General features: G+C 43.2%; 1 protein-coding gene across 3 annotated transcripts in view; it reads right to left on the bottom strand.

The window, feature by feature from the left end:
- Positions 1 to 17,305, bottom strand: part of EVA1A (eva-1 homolog A, regulator of programmed cell death) — a gene marked incomplete at both ends in the record, with an annotated part of 209,026 nt that overhangs the window by 64,929 nt on the left and 126,792 nt on the right. Inside the window, one exon of one of the 3 annotated variants that reach the window (XM_082305938.1) lies at positions 440 to 534. The exons of the other annotated variants lie outside the window; for them this stretch is intronic. Of the gene's footprint in view, positions 1 to 439; positions 535 to 17,305 lie in introns of those variants that run through there. 3 annotated transcript variants of the gene reach the window in all.

The raw sequence follows: 17,305 nt of genomic DNA, 5'->3' as shown, positions 1-17,305 counted from the left end.
GTCACCTCCGTTCACTGCCTTCCCAGCTTCTGTACAGCCCCACGCTTGTTTCTCCCTCCTTTAAATAGCTCTTTTTTCCATCAGTCGTATCAAGCCACCAGCATCTGCAAAACAGCATCAATGCCAGCCCTCGCAGATGCTGCTGACCTCTCCTATGGAGTGAGACCCACGGCGGGCTCCCACACGACCGGCACTCCCCAGCCGAGCTCCCTTCGCTGTCCCTCCCGCACGCCGCAGGACCACACCGCAGCCCCTCGCCCACCCGCCACCCAAACACGCCGCACCGGCATCCCCGCTCCCGACCACCTGCATGGACGGGACCGCGGCCGTTGGCAGTGAAGTTTGCAAGAGAGAAGAACGTTTTTGCTCTCGCCGCCTTAGGTTCGCAGCAGCCTGGGAAGTACAGCCGAGCTGCTTGGAGAGAAGAAAGTTGTTTTACCGTTTGGTTCTTCGGCGTTGCCGGCAGTGGGCTGGGAGCTGAGCCCGTGGGGACAAGGAGAGCAGGAATGCGGCGTGACAGGCGAGAGCGTGAGGTATGCCCCTGCCCTCTCGCATCCTCCCCAAAAGCCGTCAGTCGGGAGGGCGGACGCCTTGCGCGTCTGCGGGAGGAGAGGAGAGCGGAGCGGGCGCGGGAGCGAGTGTCGAGGAGGGCAGCAACAGGAAATGACACAGAAACTTCACCAGGCTCCAATCCAAACTTGGCCCCTGACATGAAAGAGAGGGGAGGCAATTTGGGGAGGGGGGGGGTGAAGAGAAATTTTTCCCCCTCATTAACCAGCCTAAAAATCTGCTGACTGGAAAAAAAAACCAGCACTGTGACAAGTTTTATTAAAGCAAGGAATGAATGGGGGGGTAAGGGGGGGATTCCCGTCAGAGTTTATTTATTTGAGCAGGAGTGGTGTGATGATGTTAGACACTGAGAGCAAAATGCCATTTTCAGCAGCTTTCTGGCTTTTCTATACTCCGTGAATGCTCTAGCTTGTGCCTGAGGGCAGCAGGCACGAAGCAACGTCCCCCTTGCACCCCGTGGGTCAGCCGCTGCCTGCAGGAGCCTGGCTAATTCTGCTCCGAAACGCAGCACTGCCCGCAGCTCCCGGTGCGTGGGGAGGGCGGAGGAGACGGGCCAGGGCTGCTGGGGTCCTGTGCCCAGCCTTTTGAGGAACACGCAGCTCCGCATGTCTCAGGGACAAGGCAGGCAGCAGCCCAAGCACCGGCGAGGCATGATGATGGCACAACCCACAGAAGGAGAAAATCACACTAGGCATGTGGTCAAACCTTTGCCTTGATGGATGCAAGGTACTGCCTTAATTGAACAAAGCTGGATGGATATCTTCCAGCAAGGTAAATTCCCTGAATGCTTCTCTACACGCCGGGTACAAGGGGACAACAGCTATTGAGCTGGGTGGCAGGTTTTGAAGCATCCTTTAGACATGACACCTGGTATGCACGTGTTCTTGCAGGCAGCCCAGACCTAGGTTGACTTCAGGCTCTCTGCGAATCCCACCTGCCTTTGCAGTAAGTAAAACCCTTTGGTAGGAGCCCATGGCACTTTCCAAGGGGTCCTCTTGTCTTCCCGATTTGGGAACCACAGCACCGCTGTGGGGTGGATGAGATGTCCACACAACAGGTCACTATAGACTGAGGAGCAGGTCAGATGGAAACTTCACTTGGAAGTAGGTGAATCACCCCTCACCCTGCTCAAAGATGTCCCACCAGGTACAGTAAGCTCTAGGGACACTTGGAACCCAGGTCTAAGCTCAGATTCAATTCCTTCCTGGAAAGAAAATATAAACATAGTCATGCTGGCCACAAATTTGAAAGTGGTGGGAGATTTTTTTCCCTTAAAATTGAGCTTTCTCAGGGTAAAGATGGCCTCACTGAGACCTCTCCACTCCCCAATCCGTTTAATAGAAATATAATGTTTCTATTAAAATAAGAAATTTTTAATATTCCTATTTAATAGGGATATCTTAAGGACAGGTGAGACCACTTGTTTGATCATTTCAGTTACCTGGTCTGATCGCCTGCATAGCTGAAGCCACAGAGTGGTGTCCCAAACCAACACCAGAACCGCTACAAATTATGGCACATCTTTCAAGGAGACATACCACCCTGAATCAGAGACTTTCAGTGAAGGACAGTCTACCCCAGATATGTTATTTCAGTGGCTATCACCCTGTCAAGAAGAAAGGCTGCCTTTTTAATCTGTATTTTTCTGGCCTCACTCTCCCCCCTCAACCCTGACCATCACCAATCAGTCCACTCCAAGAAGGTACAGATCAAGCATGGACAGAGAAGGGCTGCAGCCCACCAAGGTACAGCCCAACCTCAGTTTACCCTCAGCACAGCAGGAGTATTTCAAGCCCAGATATAGCTGGGGTTCCTCCAATATTTTGGTTGCAAGCACCCAGGCCGTGCAGCTCCAAGTGGAAACTGGAGCCTACTGTTCCCTCGCCACGTAGGCTCTACCTTACAAAACCACAGACAAGTTATCTCGTAACCTTGTCCTGAATAAATAAAATTAGCTGAGCTTTTTTAGTCTCTCACAGTAAGGCAGATTTTATGGACAGACCACAAATCGTGCCTGTCGCTCTTTCAAGATCCATTTCCATTCCATTAAAGTCCTTTTTGAAATGTGCCTACCAGAGCTGTATGTGGTAATACAGTAATGATCTCACCTATGCTGTAAATTTTTAACACACTTAGACTGGTATCCAGTTGCTCCATCAGAAGCATCTCTCTCTTTGCTGTGCCTTTGTGAATGTGGTAGAGTGTTAACAAGCTGAATTAGGGATTTATTGTTATAGTATCATTTTACTCCAAACTTCAACCTGAAATACAAAACACTTTAAGATTTGGCATTCATACAGTGTTCAACATATGCTTTGATCCAAACAAGGGCTTTGACCTGCCTAACCTTTGGTGTATTTTTTTCGCTCTTGTGAATGAGTTGAGCACAATCTTAAGGCATCGGTTGTCACTCCCTTAACAAGAGGTTATTTTCAATTAATCAAAGAAATATAAACAGAACCTTGTATTGAGTTCAAATAAGCTCAGAATAGTTATGTCCTTAAAACAGATGTCTAAGGCTGTGTCTCCTTTCAGATCAGAGTTGGTGTACTATCAAGAGGAGGTCTTGCAGATCTGTTTGCTCAACCAGCTCAAAAAACTGCTATCAATCAGCTCCAAACCCTGACATACTCCAGTGTGGCCCATTGAAGTCAGTGAACGGGGCAGCCCATGATGCAGATTAGGGGATCCGGGCCAAAATCAGATTTGCAAGGTCTTTATAGATTAGAGAGAACAGCGGAAGGGAATTAGATAGCATCATACTATTTCACAGTAAGGATAGCCCTGTATCAAGCCCAGCATATTATATCTGTTTCCCCATGGTTCTGATCCTGACAAGGTAAAATAATGAAAACAGAAGATGAAGAGACTGTAAGAGACTGTTGGTGCACCGTGTAACAAAGTAAACAGGGTCAGGGCTGGTCTTTGGCCCTGGGGCCAGACAGCACAGGCCAGCCACACACATGTTGGAGGCTAAACGCCCTTAACCTCCAAAAGAGAATGGCGCTATCCGGACTGCTTGTTGGGAACAAGCTCTGGCCAATGCTAATGTTCAAGCCACGCCAGAGAGCTGCTGCTGGACTGGGATAAACAAGGATGGCAGTAAAATTTAACACCATGGATAAAAGTTTTCCAGTGGCAGGGGCCTGGCACTATTTAATTAACTTAACCAATTAACTAAAATATAGCTAGTCTCAGAATGACAAGTTATCCAAAAGCCCCACAAGATTTTTTCTTCATCCCAAAGCCTTGGATTAATGCAAGCTTGCCCCTGTGAGTCAGACTTTTCTACACAGCTTTAACATCCTTATTTCTTGCGCTTTGGACACTGATTTTTGTCCGTAAGCTGTCCAAGGCAAGGAGCACGTCTAGCCCTAGAGCTGTGCCCTTGCAGTTCAAAGCACAAGTGCATCTCCTTAAATCCATAGGGTAGGAGGTATCTCCACTCAGCTTTGCCATCTCAAAGGTAGGTCTGAACTAAGTACCTGGGCTGTCTCTCTGTAGTTAATAAAGAGAGACTGGCACTTGTGGAGGATAATTTGTCTTATCCAAACATAGTTTAAGACAGGTGAGATGAATCACCTCCGGAGCTGCCCCTCCTGCTCCAGGGATTATGGAGGGAGACTAGCTAATTCTTTCAATCTGCACCTAATTTTTCAGCATCTAATATGGGGGCCAAAAGCAAGATATGTGTTTGCCTGTTAAATAAATATCTGTTAAATAAATATGATAATAGTGCCATCATGCCTTTTGCTGCCAGAAACAATTGATCTTGTGTAGCCTCTGAATGAGGTAGACTCTGATTAGGCCATTAGGTTTCATGCAGTTACCACTGGAGCCCGATAAGTTGTGCGGCACTAAAATGTATCTTCTCAGCAGGGCATCCACTCTGGATTGCAAGGTGTCAAGAGAAGGGAGAAGCCACCATGTCTTTCATTCGTTCATTATCCTGAGAGTAATAAATGAGTTTTCAATGTGAATTAATCTGGGGTAGCTTTCTGTACTTGGTTTTGTTGTATATTTATGTATATAATTATGGCAAGGTGAGGGTTGGTCTCTTCTCCCAAGTAACAAGCGATAGGATGAGAGGAAAAGGCCTCAAGCTGCGCCAGGGGAAGTTTAGGTTGGATATTAGGAAAAACTTCTTCACTGAAAGGGCTGTCAGGCATTGGAACAGGCTGCCCAGGGAAGTGGTTGAGTCCCCATCCCTGGAGGTATTTAAAAGACGGGGAGATGTGGTGCTTAGGGACATGGTTTAGTGGTGGACTTGGCAGTGCTGGGTTAACGGTTGGACTTGATGATCTTAATGGTCTTTTCCAACCTAAGCGATTCTATGATTCTATGATTCTATGAAATATCTCTTTGCTAGGTGCCATTTTCTCTCTCTAAAAATACTTACTCAGTATAATCAGTCAGCTTTCAGACTTCTGATAAACTAAGCTCACTCACAAATAGCACCTGCAGCAACACCTGGAAAAGGTATGGGCAACATGTTTGAGAGCAGTCACTTTGCAATTAGCTTTCTTGACACCGAACATCACATTTCTATTTTTACCTAAAAATAAGACTAGCAGCAGGCAAAAGGCGTATCTCAAAAGGACAGGTTTTGCCTGTTTATTTGTGAGGATTTGCAACATGCAATCCCTTTCTGATAGTCATTTACCTGTGAGGTGTTCAGTTCTACAAGGTTTAGCTGTCCTATGCAGACAAGCAACTAATGAGGCTCTATGGAGAAAAAACACACTTTTGCATTTGTGTGCTATATAAAGGAGATGAATAAGGGCTTTGTTTTGCTTGTTTGTCTTGCCTTTTTTTTTTTTTAATGAGAACTGTCCAGAGCTCAGTTTGAAATCCAATGCCACCACGGTCCACAGTGGAAACCAGTGGAATCTGTGGATGAATGACCTGCACTACCCTAGATAAGGATAGAAGAGGGGAACAAATTTTTTTTTATCCTGTTGGTAGATGTGTAACTAAAACCACAGCACTAACAATGTGCCAAAACATTGTTTTTATTAGCTACGCTCTCACCTTGTTTTATCATTCAGGGGAAACTGCTCCTATTTGAAAGACTATCTTAAACCACTTACAGAAGCAGCATTAAGGTCTGGTGATTTCAAACAGAAGGAACAGTCTTGCACACAATTTTTTTGTTCAATACCTTTCATTTCATGCTAGAATGTCTGAATCCCGCAAGCAAAACTGTAATGCCACAGAGATTAAGCCTTTTCTGGCTTTTGCAGTTTCATAGAGGTCATCGCAGTTTTCATACGTTAACGTTAGATTACCTGCTACTTTATAAAAAATATTCCTATACCTTTCCAGGCATGCTCCTTCCTGTGTTATTTTTGGTATTTATGAAGCCAGCTACACAGACTCACAGTCAAATGACCTTTAAAAATGAATGAAGATCTGTAACATTTACATCCTACGTATTTTACAGCAGGAGAAAAGCTAGTTTCAGCTTCTCCCCTCTCCCTGCCCCTCCTCCCCAAACAAATAAGAATTGTTTCTGTCAAGTCTGTCCCTCTCCAGAAAAATCTGACCTACAAATGGCTTTCTCATAACTCAGCAGACTAGTTTAGTCCTCAGATGGATTTATCATTAACCACACAAGCACATGTTGTCCATTCTGTCCAACCTAATGAATGTGCTATAAATAAAATTTCTCTAAAAGCAGGTTTCACAGTTTCACCATACTTATCCAAGCTGTTGCTGCAAGTCCTTGTAACTCCCAAACCCACTTATGTTAGAAACATTAATCACTTGATTATAATTCAAAGCATCAGCTCTCTACAGCTGAAACTCCCTAGCACTTGACTTTGGCTAGACCTCTAACCCCAACTTATCACTTTCAGGCGTACTCCGCAATTTCTTCTCCAATCTGTCACTAACATAGAAAAGACGTGGGAAGTCACTTTTGAAAGGTATTTTTAACCTGGAGTGTCTCATTAAAAGAAGAACTTAGTACGGAAACTCTAAAACAAAACCTTTCCCATTTTACTTGGCATAGCAATCTGGAAGTACCAGAGGTGCATTTCACCACAACCCATGTCATTTAAAACCCAAGCAACATAAAGAAAATTATTTTAGAAAAGACACTGTGAGTGTAATTCCTACCTATCTCACAAACATTTTATATGATCATAGGATTATCTGTAGGGCTTTGTATTCTTCATCTTGAATGAAGGAAGCTGAATCAAGCCATCTATTAATTCTGACTTGCCTGCTCATTCAGTAGGAGTGTACATGGACAGTTTGGGTTGTTTTCTACTTATTTCAGCTGACAATATTGAGGTCATATTCTGTCTTGACCAAAGTTTTTAAAAGCCCAGAGAAACAAAAGATTAATTGTAGGAAATTATTTTTAAACATCATATGCTTTAGTCTGGAAATAGAAAGACAAAGATAAAACTCCCAGGAGGAAAGCCACAGCTAATGAGAGCCTGAGAGGAAATGATCACACATTCTCAGTTCTTCTGATGGATGTTCTTCTAGCCTTATTAATCAGAAGTTTGTGATGTTGATAAATCACTGAAGTATGATAACAGATGAAGGTGAATTTAGATGTAAAATGATCCATGGTGAAGGATTACAATAAAGGAGGAAAAGGAGGGGGAGCCAAATACAGTTTTATAAACTGCATCCTCAGCTTGTGAGGACTTGTAGCTAATAAATGTCATTCCTTTTCTACATTATCTAGGAGATTAAGAATGTTTCTCAATGTATAACTGCTGGGAAGCCTCTGTAGCACCTTCTCCAGTTACTCCAGGAGGTTTACATTACATCAATTGCTTTATTTTTTCATCAATTATGATTTCATTTACAAAGAGGAACTTAAAAGTACCTTTCTTCTTTTAACCTCTTTTGGAGGAAGTAGGCTCCAGCAGGAAAAAAGGAGAATCCAGGCAAAACACTGATAGTTTTGACCTTCCAAGGTTTGTTAGATTCTGCTTTGAGATTCCAGCAAGTTTTCTAGTACGACCTTATCCTGCCTGAATGATCTGGTGTCACAGAGGTGTCAGCAAGGTCTCTACGCCTCCAATTAGTCTATATACAGAGCTGTTGGTTTCTATATTCAGCAAAACCACCCAGCTATCAATCTACACGTATCGCAGTTTGCGGTTTTCAAGGAAAGCATTTCCCAGAGCACTTCAGAAGTAAATAAATGCATTTGAGATGCTATTACTGATGAATCAGTTCAATTCTCTGCCTTCTACTAGTGGTTTTTATGCTGCAGAAGACAGCCTTGGTCATCCAAAGCAAACCAAAGCCATGCTTATATACCGCAAATTCAAAACGGAAGGTTATTAAAACAAGGCAGTTTGCCAATAAGGCAAAATTTGCCTTGAGCAATGAAAGCCAGAGGCATACCAGACACCTGGGAGAGAAAGGACAGAAGTGCACTGGATGCCTTTGAGGATGCTTTCAACTGAAATACAAATGTGGGTGCTTCCCATGTAGGTTTTAATCAGTTTTGCCACAACACAGAGGGCTTTCCAAGCTGATGCCCTACCAAGCTGGCAATGCTACCTCATGCTGCAGGACAGCACTTGGTAGGTAAATTCATCAGCTTGGTCGAGATGCCACAAAGCTAGGCAAGGGACATTTCTTCTTGAACTGATAAGCCCTACTGTTAGAGCACATTAGCTTGGATGCACTGTGGGTATTGTCTTACTCCGGGTGGAGCCAGCCCAAACACCCCCATACCATACTGTATTCTGCAGTAATATAAATCAGGGATTACAGTTGAGCTTCCCTTGTTGGGACTATAGCTGAGGTGTCTCTGGCACCATCAGATGGCAAACCCTTCCCAGTAACTACAACATGCAATCAAAACTGGTCATTGCAAAGGAGCATGGTCATGCTCTATGAGAAATATCATGCATCCCTCTATTTATAACAGAGCTCTTTTGGGGTCTTAGCCATTAACCATTGGCCCATCTGCACACCCAGAACTCAGTCTTGCTGACATGTTCTGGACTCTGAGCTAAGACTCCTGAATCAAATATCCCTTCTTCCTGACTTATGCCATCGTAACACTTCAACCTGAAATCCCCAGTGCCTCAGAGAAGGAATCTTTCTTTCCAACGTGCAGTAGTACAGCTGACAATGAATGCCGATGCTAAGCTCCCATATACTGCTGTTTCTGAATAATGCCTTTCAGGTTGGGCTGGCTAGATGAATACAACTATGGGACGGATATGGACATGGAGATATCATGATACAAGAAGCTCAGCCAGCTGAGAACATGACTGCACATCAAACCTCTCCTCCACAATCTAGTCCAGCTTCCCGAAGAATTCTGAAATTACTTCTGTCCCCGGATGCTCATCTTTGTTATCTGGACCCAGGACATCTCCAAGACATACTAAAGGTCCAGAAGAAGACAATGACAAGCAACTATGATCCTCTGGCTTGATGGAAAGAGAAATAAGGGTCTCATCAAAATGGTGGAATGAATTCCTTTAGGAACTGCAGACTACTTCAAATCTCATCCCCTTTCACTAAAAGTTCATGGTGCAATTCTTTAGCATCTCCTATGTGAAATAAAATACATCATAAAAGGATACACATTTCACAACAATAAAACCGCCTTAAAATCCTATCAAAATAATATGCTGCACTTCAAACACTCCTCCCCAGAGGGGAGGCTGTGAAAACAATAGTTGAAAGATGTATAACCATTTTGCTTAATGCACTACTGGAAGATGTTCAAATGCTCGTCTGATGACTGCAGGAACAGAACAGAAAATAAAATAGTTCAGTTCAGGCCAGGTCAGGTGATGTTCCCAAAGATTCCTCTTATCCGTTTTCTGAAGAAGTGCAAAACCCAAGAGATTCTGAATGCAAACTGCTACTCAGAAGGGAGTATGATACAATAACAAAAACCAACAGTCACATTTAGAATAATATTAAAAATTAAAAGCCCTTAGTGGAATATAGTAGCTGCTTGTATTTATGTCCCCAGCTCACTGCAACACAATGCTTTTCCGTAACTCCTGAAAGATTTTAGGAGGTAGTAAATAAGTTGATGCTCTCCACGCACTACATGCATTAAAAAGGGGTAAATAGGCCTGTCATCACAGGCTTGTCTGCTTCACATCAATCCCAGGCAAAAACACAGAACAGCTATGATGGGACTCAACAAATAAATAATTAATGTCCATCAACAATGGTTAATGGAAAAGGGATCTCGGGAAATTAATCCAGTCTCAACATTTTGATGAGCCTAAAATGAGACGGGTAAAAGTAATAGGGTTGATGCTTCTGAAAAGCACCAGACTTCAATTATTGAGTAATAAACTTGACTGGTTTAAAATCGACATAGTACAGCGTAGATGAATTGGAGACCAGCTAACTGATACCGTTCCAAATGAAATAGTAAACTGCAACTGTTCACTCAGTGAGTGATTCTGCCTTATTAGTTGCTATTTAATATTTTTACTGATGACATGGAAGAAAAAGTTAAATTATTACTTAGTAAGTTTGTGAAAGTTTGGGGAAGTGGTATGGAATGAAGAGGATAATAAACCAAAGCAAACTAGAAAGCAATCCAATAAACCACACACAAGCTAACAGTATGAATTTCAGTACAGACATATGCAAAGTCCTGAATGTAAGATTAAACAGTGGAGATCTTGCTTCTCAGACATGAGAAAGGAGGCCAGAAGCAAACTGGAAAAAGCCCAGCAAGTTATAGAATCTAATTGGTTTAATATGGACTACCAGTCTGACATCTTCAGCAGGGTAATGCATGTACTAGAGATGTAATATCAAGTAGAAGCAGCAAAGAAATTATATATCATCCCAATTTGGCATTGGTGCAACTGCTGCTGATATTCAGAGCCTATTTCAGAGGCTGCAGACACTAAGAAATGGGAAAGAATTCAGGGAAAAGCCACAAGAATGAATGAAGAATTGGGAAACTTCATTCTGAAGAAAGACATGAGAAGATATACCTCTTTAATTTCACAAAGAAAAGGCTGGGAGGTTTCTTAATCACAGACTATAAGTATTTAAAGAGACAATAAAAATTAGCTAACGAGGTTTCTTCAGCCTTAAGAGTAAAAAATCTAGCAATGTCCAATAGCTAGAAGTTGAACCTAGACATTCAGAACAGAAATAAATCCAGTTTCTTTGACAATTTTGCAAGGGTTGTGGGATACTCACAGTCACTGGGAATCTTCAAATCAACTTTTTTAAAGTTTCACTCCAGTTCAAACAGTAATTAATTGAGGAAGGTCTTATGGCCTCTTGGTCTCAGTAACCTACCAGTTGACAGGGCTTCAAATGCTTCTATGGGAGGCTATTTTACAACCTAATAAATGTCATCTTTGGGAAAAACTTCATGGGATTCTGCTTTTTTCTTTAACACACTACTAATAGACCACACTGAGTAACTGATTCCCTTGTTTTCTGTTCCCATCAAAGGACAATTAAAATAATGATCTTTCAGCAGCAATAGATAATAACACCTTTTCCAATACTTGTAAAGAATGATCAGAGAATGAATCAAGCAATTAGTTCTTAGTCATTCCTCCTACTCAAGTCCCAAACCACTGTTCACTTAAGCACAGGAATATGTGATTAATGTTTCCTTCAGCCAAGCACTGGAGAAGGAGAAGAAGGAAATTTGGCATTTGCGACCCTCAGACTGCCATATTTTATGGTATCTCTACCCAAACCAGAAGACTCCACAGAGAAAACTGAGATTCTTGCAGGGGCTGAAATGAATGTGTTCCTGTGGTTAATGCTCTCTCTATCCATCCTCACCTACTTTTTGTCTGTGGCTTGTCCCTTTTGTCGCTCATGTTTTAATTTGCCTCCTAATCTCAATCCTGCTATTCAGTGTCTAAGCACTGTGCATGTTTCCTTAAGACCACAAAGAAGCAACCCCATTGTGCAAATGAAACCCATTAAGACATTCCCTGCCCCAGGGAGTTCACAACACAGAATATAAACCAGCCTTGTCGAACTGGTGGCCTGCAAACTGAATCCAGCACAGACAATCCCACTGTATTTCTTCCCAAGCCTTGCAGGAGACACGCACAGCGATGCAGCATCTCCTGGGGCAGCACAGCAATGCCTAATGGATGAATAACTTCTACAGGGCCTTACAACTAGTGATGGCCAGTGCCAACAAATGCATTGTGAAATGATAGCAAAAGTGCTGTGCATTTCCTGTAACTCTCTCCCTGCCCCTCTTTCCAGATATGGGATGGGGTTACCTGTCCAGCTCCTTTTGCCCAGATGTGTGCAGCAAGACAATCTGCATTGCCCCATCCCTTTTCCCAGCCAGCACCATGCCCTTCTCCCCTCAGCAGGACCGCTGAACATCCACGATCAAAGTCAAGAGGTGACAGATGACCCAGGGGACTGAATCTCCATTCTCAAAGTAACGATGACAGTCCCCAAAGAACAGTCTTGAAGAGCAGCTTTCACTGAGTAAATCCCAGGCCTCTGGAAACAGGCTGGGAAACAGTAAATTTAGTATGGAAACAGAGACTGTACAACTCCCTATTGCTTCACCAGCCCTCTGTCTGAAACGTTTAATAGTATCAAGATACTTGCTAGAATCACAATACATGTTCAAATACCAGTACAATGAAACAGCATGTATATGGGATCAGCCAGGAGGCTCTGTGTGTGTGTGGAGACTCCAGTGTGGACAAAGTTGGACAAACATTAGATAAATAAGTGGGAGAGGCTGAATCGAAGTGGAAACCAAGAGAACGAACTTATTTTGCTCTAAATGGTGGACCTCATGGACCTAGATTTCAAAGTGAAGCATCTACAGACAGGTGCAATCACTAGCACTCTAGGTAGGGCCCCTAGACTGAACTTTTTGGCAACATTTTCTGTGATTCTGATTTATCCAAAATTTGCCAGATCAAAAGTTGTTAGTATTAGTGCTTTGGAAAGCATGATCTCTCCCAAGATGAGCACCATCCCAGCCCTGAGCTTGCATCATAGCCAAGCCTCCTTCCAAATCATTAATAAGGATCTTAAGCAAAAACAGTTTAACATTGTTCCCTACTGCTCCCCGGAGGTATCTCCCACCAAGTGTTGGCATTTATTCATCACTATGTGTTTCTGGTCCCTCCAGCCTGTTTTCAGTCTGTTTTATAATCTTCATCTCCAGTCAATCTAAATTAACTTTTCAGCTCAGTCTTCATGAAACAATACATTAATTGCCTCAGTACGTGAACAGACATCTTATTTACACAGATTAAACGACCACATTCTTTTCATCTACTTGGTCAGCAGTTGGATCAAAGTAAGTGATTAAGTTACGTCTGGATTTGCTTCTTACAAATCTATGCGTGTGTCATTCATGTTCTTTTTCAATGGTAAAGTTAACTTCTGTAGAGGGTCTGCATACTTCCTACATGCCACTAAAGGAATTGAATTAATAACTAAAGTGTGCTCCAAGTCACACAGAAAACTCAGGAAACGCGTCTTCACCAGGGATGAGGTTTGCTTTAACTGCTTACAGATTTACCTTGTTTAGTATTTTCTCCATTATTCTGTTACAAAAAAATCCACTCCTTTCTTTTTCCATTATTTACATTCTGTTTTGGCAACTATCTTGAGGGTTAGCTAACATACACATGGCTCCATGTGAATGCATGGCACAGCAAATTCTTCTGCTTTCCTTATTTAGACTGTTTTACTAGAGATGGAAGCCAAAGTTAATGGATAGTTACTAGCTCTTTTAATGACTGCTGTTTATTCGTAAAGATCAATACAACATATTTTCTTCTGCCCTCTGGTTCTTCTTTGATCCTTCTGTTTTTCAGAGATAACTGGATGTGAGCCAGCTCCTTGGCTAATTGCAATAAAAACATAGCAGGCAGATCTGGTTTCCCAAGTCTTATTTCTAAGGTTTTCCTGTTTCCTATATCCCTGAAACTCGTCTCACAGAAGTCATATTCTGTCCCATTCGCAATGTATTCAGTTAATGTTAGTGTCAGGAGATAGCACAGAGATTCAGTAAATCCAGCAGTACTGACTTCAAGTTCTCATTCTGTGGCGCTTCCTAATGCTGTTGGACAGTTTGAGGTCTAAAATGGGATGAAAGGAGACAAGGCAAGGTAAATATGTCACTTCCACTCACAGCTCTGCTTATGGATGTTTCCCAACTTGGTGAAAGTCAGCTAACCCACAGGAACAGCAGTAAGGTACCTTGGCACATGAAAAAGTTAGTGCCTCTTTGCAGAGATCAGAACTCTTGTTTCCACCACATATAATGGGGGTCACCCCAGTAATAAGAACAGGATTCTGGATCAGTTTAATGTCTGAATCATCAGCTTTTTGTGATTAAAGGGGTGGATTAGAGTCATGAAGAAAGAGCTCTTCATTTCTTTGTGTCATTCCACTAAACATAAACAGCAGAAATGAAATAGCTGTTTCAACAGAATTCTTGAAGTTTAGAGACACACGCACACCCCAAAAAAGCCAAACATCTGAGCAAGAAAATGATGTAAATCGAAGAAAATTAAGTGGCCTCTACAAGGGCCCCTACCCTTTTAAACCAGACAGACTGCTCCAAAGAGTAATGAAGAGAACAGCTTGTTCCAGGGGCACTGTGACTCAGACTGGCATAAATGTAATAGCTGGACGGGGCAGTTCTGGGACAGCAAAGTGGGGGGGAAATAAAGGCCAAGTACTGCCTTAGTTCAGAAGATGTGAAACTTTCAAGTAACTGAAGACCAAGCTATTGGACATCTCTGGCTCCCTACTCTGTCCCACCAGTCAACATATCTACTGCACATACATGCAAGTGAAGAACAAGCACAGAGATGAAGGCAGACAAGTATGAGACTAACGGTCACAACTGTATCTGAAACACTAATATCTGAAAACCTCATTGCTTACTTGGGTTCTGAAAAGAGAACTGAGCACATCTGAAGATAAGGCAAAGATCTCCAAAATGACCAGTCCTTTAGGGAGCTTCAGGCTTGGGCTGTGAATCCTAAAAGAGGATCTCAAAGAGACACAGTTGTGGAGTCCAGCAGTGACTGTTTGATGAGATGAGAAAAACAAGACAAAAAAGATCAAAATGAACTTGATAAGTCTCTTGATATCAGCATGTGTGAGTCTTTTGCTATCAGCATCGTGACACTGAATTTTTTGCCTCTGCTGTCTTGACTAAGACCTACTGAAATGAGAAACAGCACATCTCAGGCAATTTGTTAAAATCACTTCAAGTCTCTGAGTGATGGTAGTGATCATCGACTGAGGGTGGAGTGCAGCAAGGTGAACGGCACGATGAATGGCAGATGACAAACATCTGCCTTTCAGATGAACTTCTATCTGTGTACTTCCATGGACTGTCTCACTACACCTCATCACATCCTACTCTTTCCCTTACTTACCTTCATCACTGTCCTGGAAAGTATCCTCACTTTTTTTTTTTTTTTAAATAGAGAGCTGAAGCAGGGAGGGAATAAATGGCTTGTCTAAGGTCACCCAGGTCTGCCCAGCTCTCCAGCACTGATGCAGGCAGAGACCTCCATCACTTGCACCTTTGGAGCGGCAGATAAATCTTATGGCTGGTTGCTCCTTAAGGAAGTGCTCAGAGCTCTGCTGCTCCCTCCCCTTGTGACAACCGCTACATCACCAGACATTGCAAAACCTGTCACGAGGAGGCAGAACAGTTAAGGGCGTAAGTACCAGCATCAGATCTTGTGAAGGTGCTTCAGGTTGGGTGTATGTGCTCTAGGAGCTGCCAAATTTAAAGACACTCAAGAAGATTTTCACTGAAGTATTCAGAGAGACAGCCTGTCTCCACATGTCTATTGATAATGCTCAAATGTCAACACTTTCAGGCTAGGTTCTTAAGATGCCCTCACCTGCTATAGGGTTTCTAATGACCATTATCCCTGTTTCATAAATGGGGAAAGTCAGGCACACAACAATAAAACAATTCTTCTGCAGTAAATCACAGATCAAAGTTGGAATTGAAAAAAAAAAAAGCCTGGCTCAAGTATCCTGTATTATCTACAAAGTGATTGAATCACTCCTCTCAAGAGTTTTCTCTTCCATTCCCTCTCCACCAGCCCCACCTTCCTACGATTGCCAATCATTTCTCCCTTCGTTATTGTCAGTTCCCTTCCTGTAGTCTTTCCCACTGTCCCTTTCCCAGCAACGATCCGTTCCTCCCAGTTCTGCAACTTTGCCTCAGGTCTTTCCCTAAATTTCATTGCATCAGGCCACCTCTCTTGGACCACAGCTGCTTCTCAGGAGGGGAGCATGCAGCTGTTGGTGGCTGGAAAGTAGCCAGCAGACTCCCCGTTCCCCCTAGCTACGCTGCAGGAGGATGCTGACGGAGGATGTCAGCAGAGAGAGCAGTAAGAGGCCTTGGCTGCCTGTTCAATACCCTGGAAGCAGCCCCGTGTCACTGGAAAAGGGATCTGAAGGAGAAAGGTTGCTCCCACTGGCCTCACTCAAATGATATTTCATCCGGCATGAAGGAGATGTTGACAGAACGGTCTGTGTGTCACCGCAGATGAGAGATTCTTGGCCAGTGGGGACGTGCCTCCACCAGTCACCTCTGCTCCAGCAAGAGGGTAGACAACTATCTGAGGCTTCTTCTCACCCATAGCCAGAGGTTGAATGCACAGTATTTCGGTCTGCTCATAAAAAGGGCTGCCAGGTCGAGCAGAGGGAGGGCACAGGCAGGACAGCCAGCTCCCTTGTGTGATGTGGAAGGAATGAGGATGAGGAGCAGGTTTAGTTGTGGCACTGCTGCTCTGATTTGAGCACACAAGGGTTTGAAAGTGTACAGTTTTCCTGTTTATTTTTAAACTCGGGAGGAAAGGTTGGACTTACTACTTGTGAGAATATCGCTGACCTGCTCCTTGGGTCTATTAATCTACGACATCCTCCTCCAGTGCATCTCTTCCAGGATATGCTTCATTAGCTAAACCTAACTACATATAATTTGCTCTCAGGATGCACAATGGTCAAATAATGGGACTAGTATGGTACGCAACCACAGGGAAATGCGTTTGAGCAGAGCACAGGTACTCTCCAAACCTGCCTTCCCGAGCAGTACGTCTCCAAGTGCTGAAATGCAATGCTATCAAATATCATGACAGAAAGCATGAATAAATAAAACATGAGGGTGCCTCTTAAAAATAAATGTTGCTGCGTGATCTTTTTCCCAGAAGAATGAAGTTTCCAGTGTGCTAGCTCTCTCTGCGTGTGGTATCACATACTACATGGTCTGTTCCCTATAAGCTCTCAACATATGCTATGAATCTGCCTCTGCAGTACAAGTATTCTAAATCAGATGCTTATGCCTTCTTCTGATCTTTTGCAGTCACACATACATACATCGGATTTTGCCACAGGCTATCTATCATTTCTCCCTTTCCAGCATCTGAAACGCATGACCCACAATTTGGTTTTATATATGTTTTACCGCAGTTTCCACATAATCACACAGGAAACTTTAATTCTCACCTTATGAGGCCAAGCACAAACACATCACACTGGACACAGGCTGCAGTTCTAATCCTTGTCTTTCAGAAGTCTCATGACTGTATCCCTGATCACCAACAAGCTGTATTTCTCACAGCTGATGGAAATATCTGAATCAAAATCCATTGAAAGCAAAGCCTTACCCTTCATGTTCAGTTGTTTACCTGCACCTCCTATCCCAAAGTAACACCTAAAGTCCTTAGGCAATTGCTGCCCTCTGCCTCTGAGCTCTCCGCTTTTCAGC

This window comes from Platalea leucorodia, assembly GCF_965183815.1.
Source record: "Platalea leucorodia genome assembly, chromosome: 3".
Taxonomy (NCBI): domain Eukaryota; kingdom Metazoa; phylum Chordata; class Aves; order Pelecaniformes; family Threskiornithidae; genus Platalea; species Platalea leucorodia.
The sequence above is the reverse complement of the archived record's forward strand: the minus strand, read 5'-3'. Positions and strand labels throughout refer to the sequence as shown.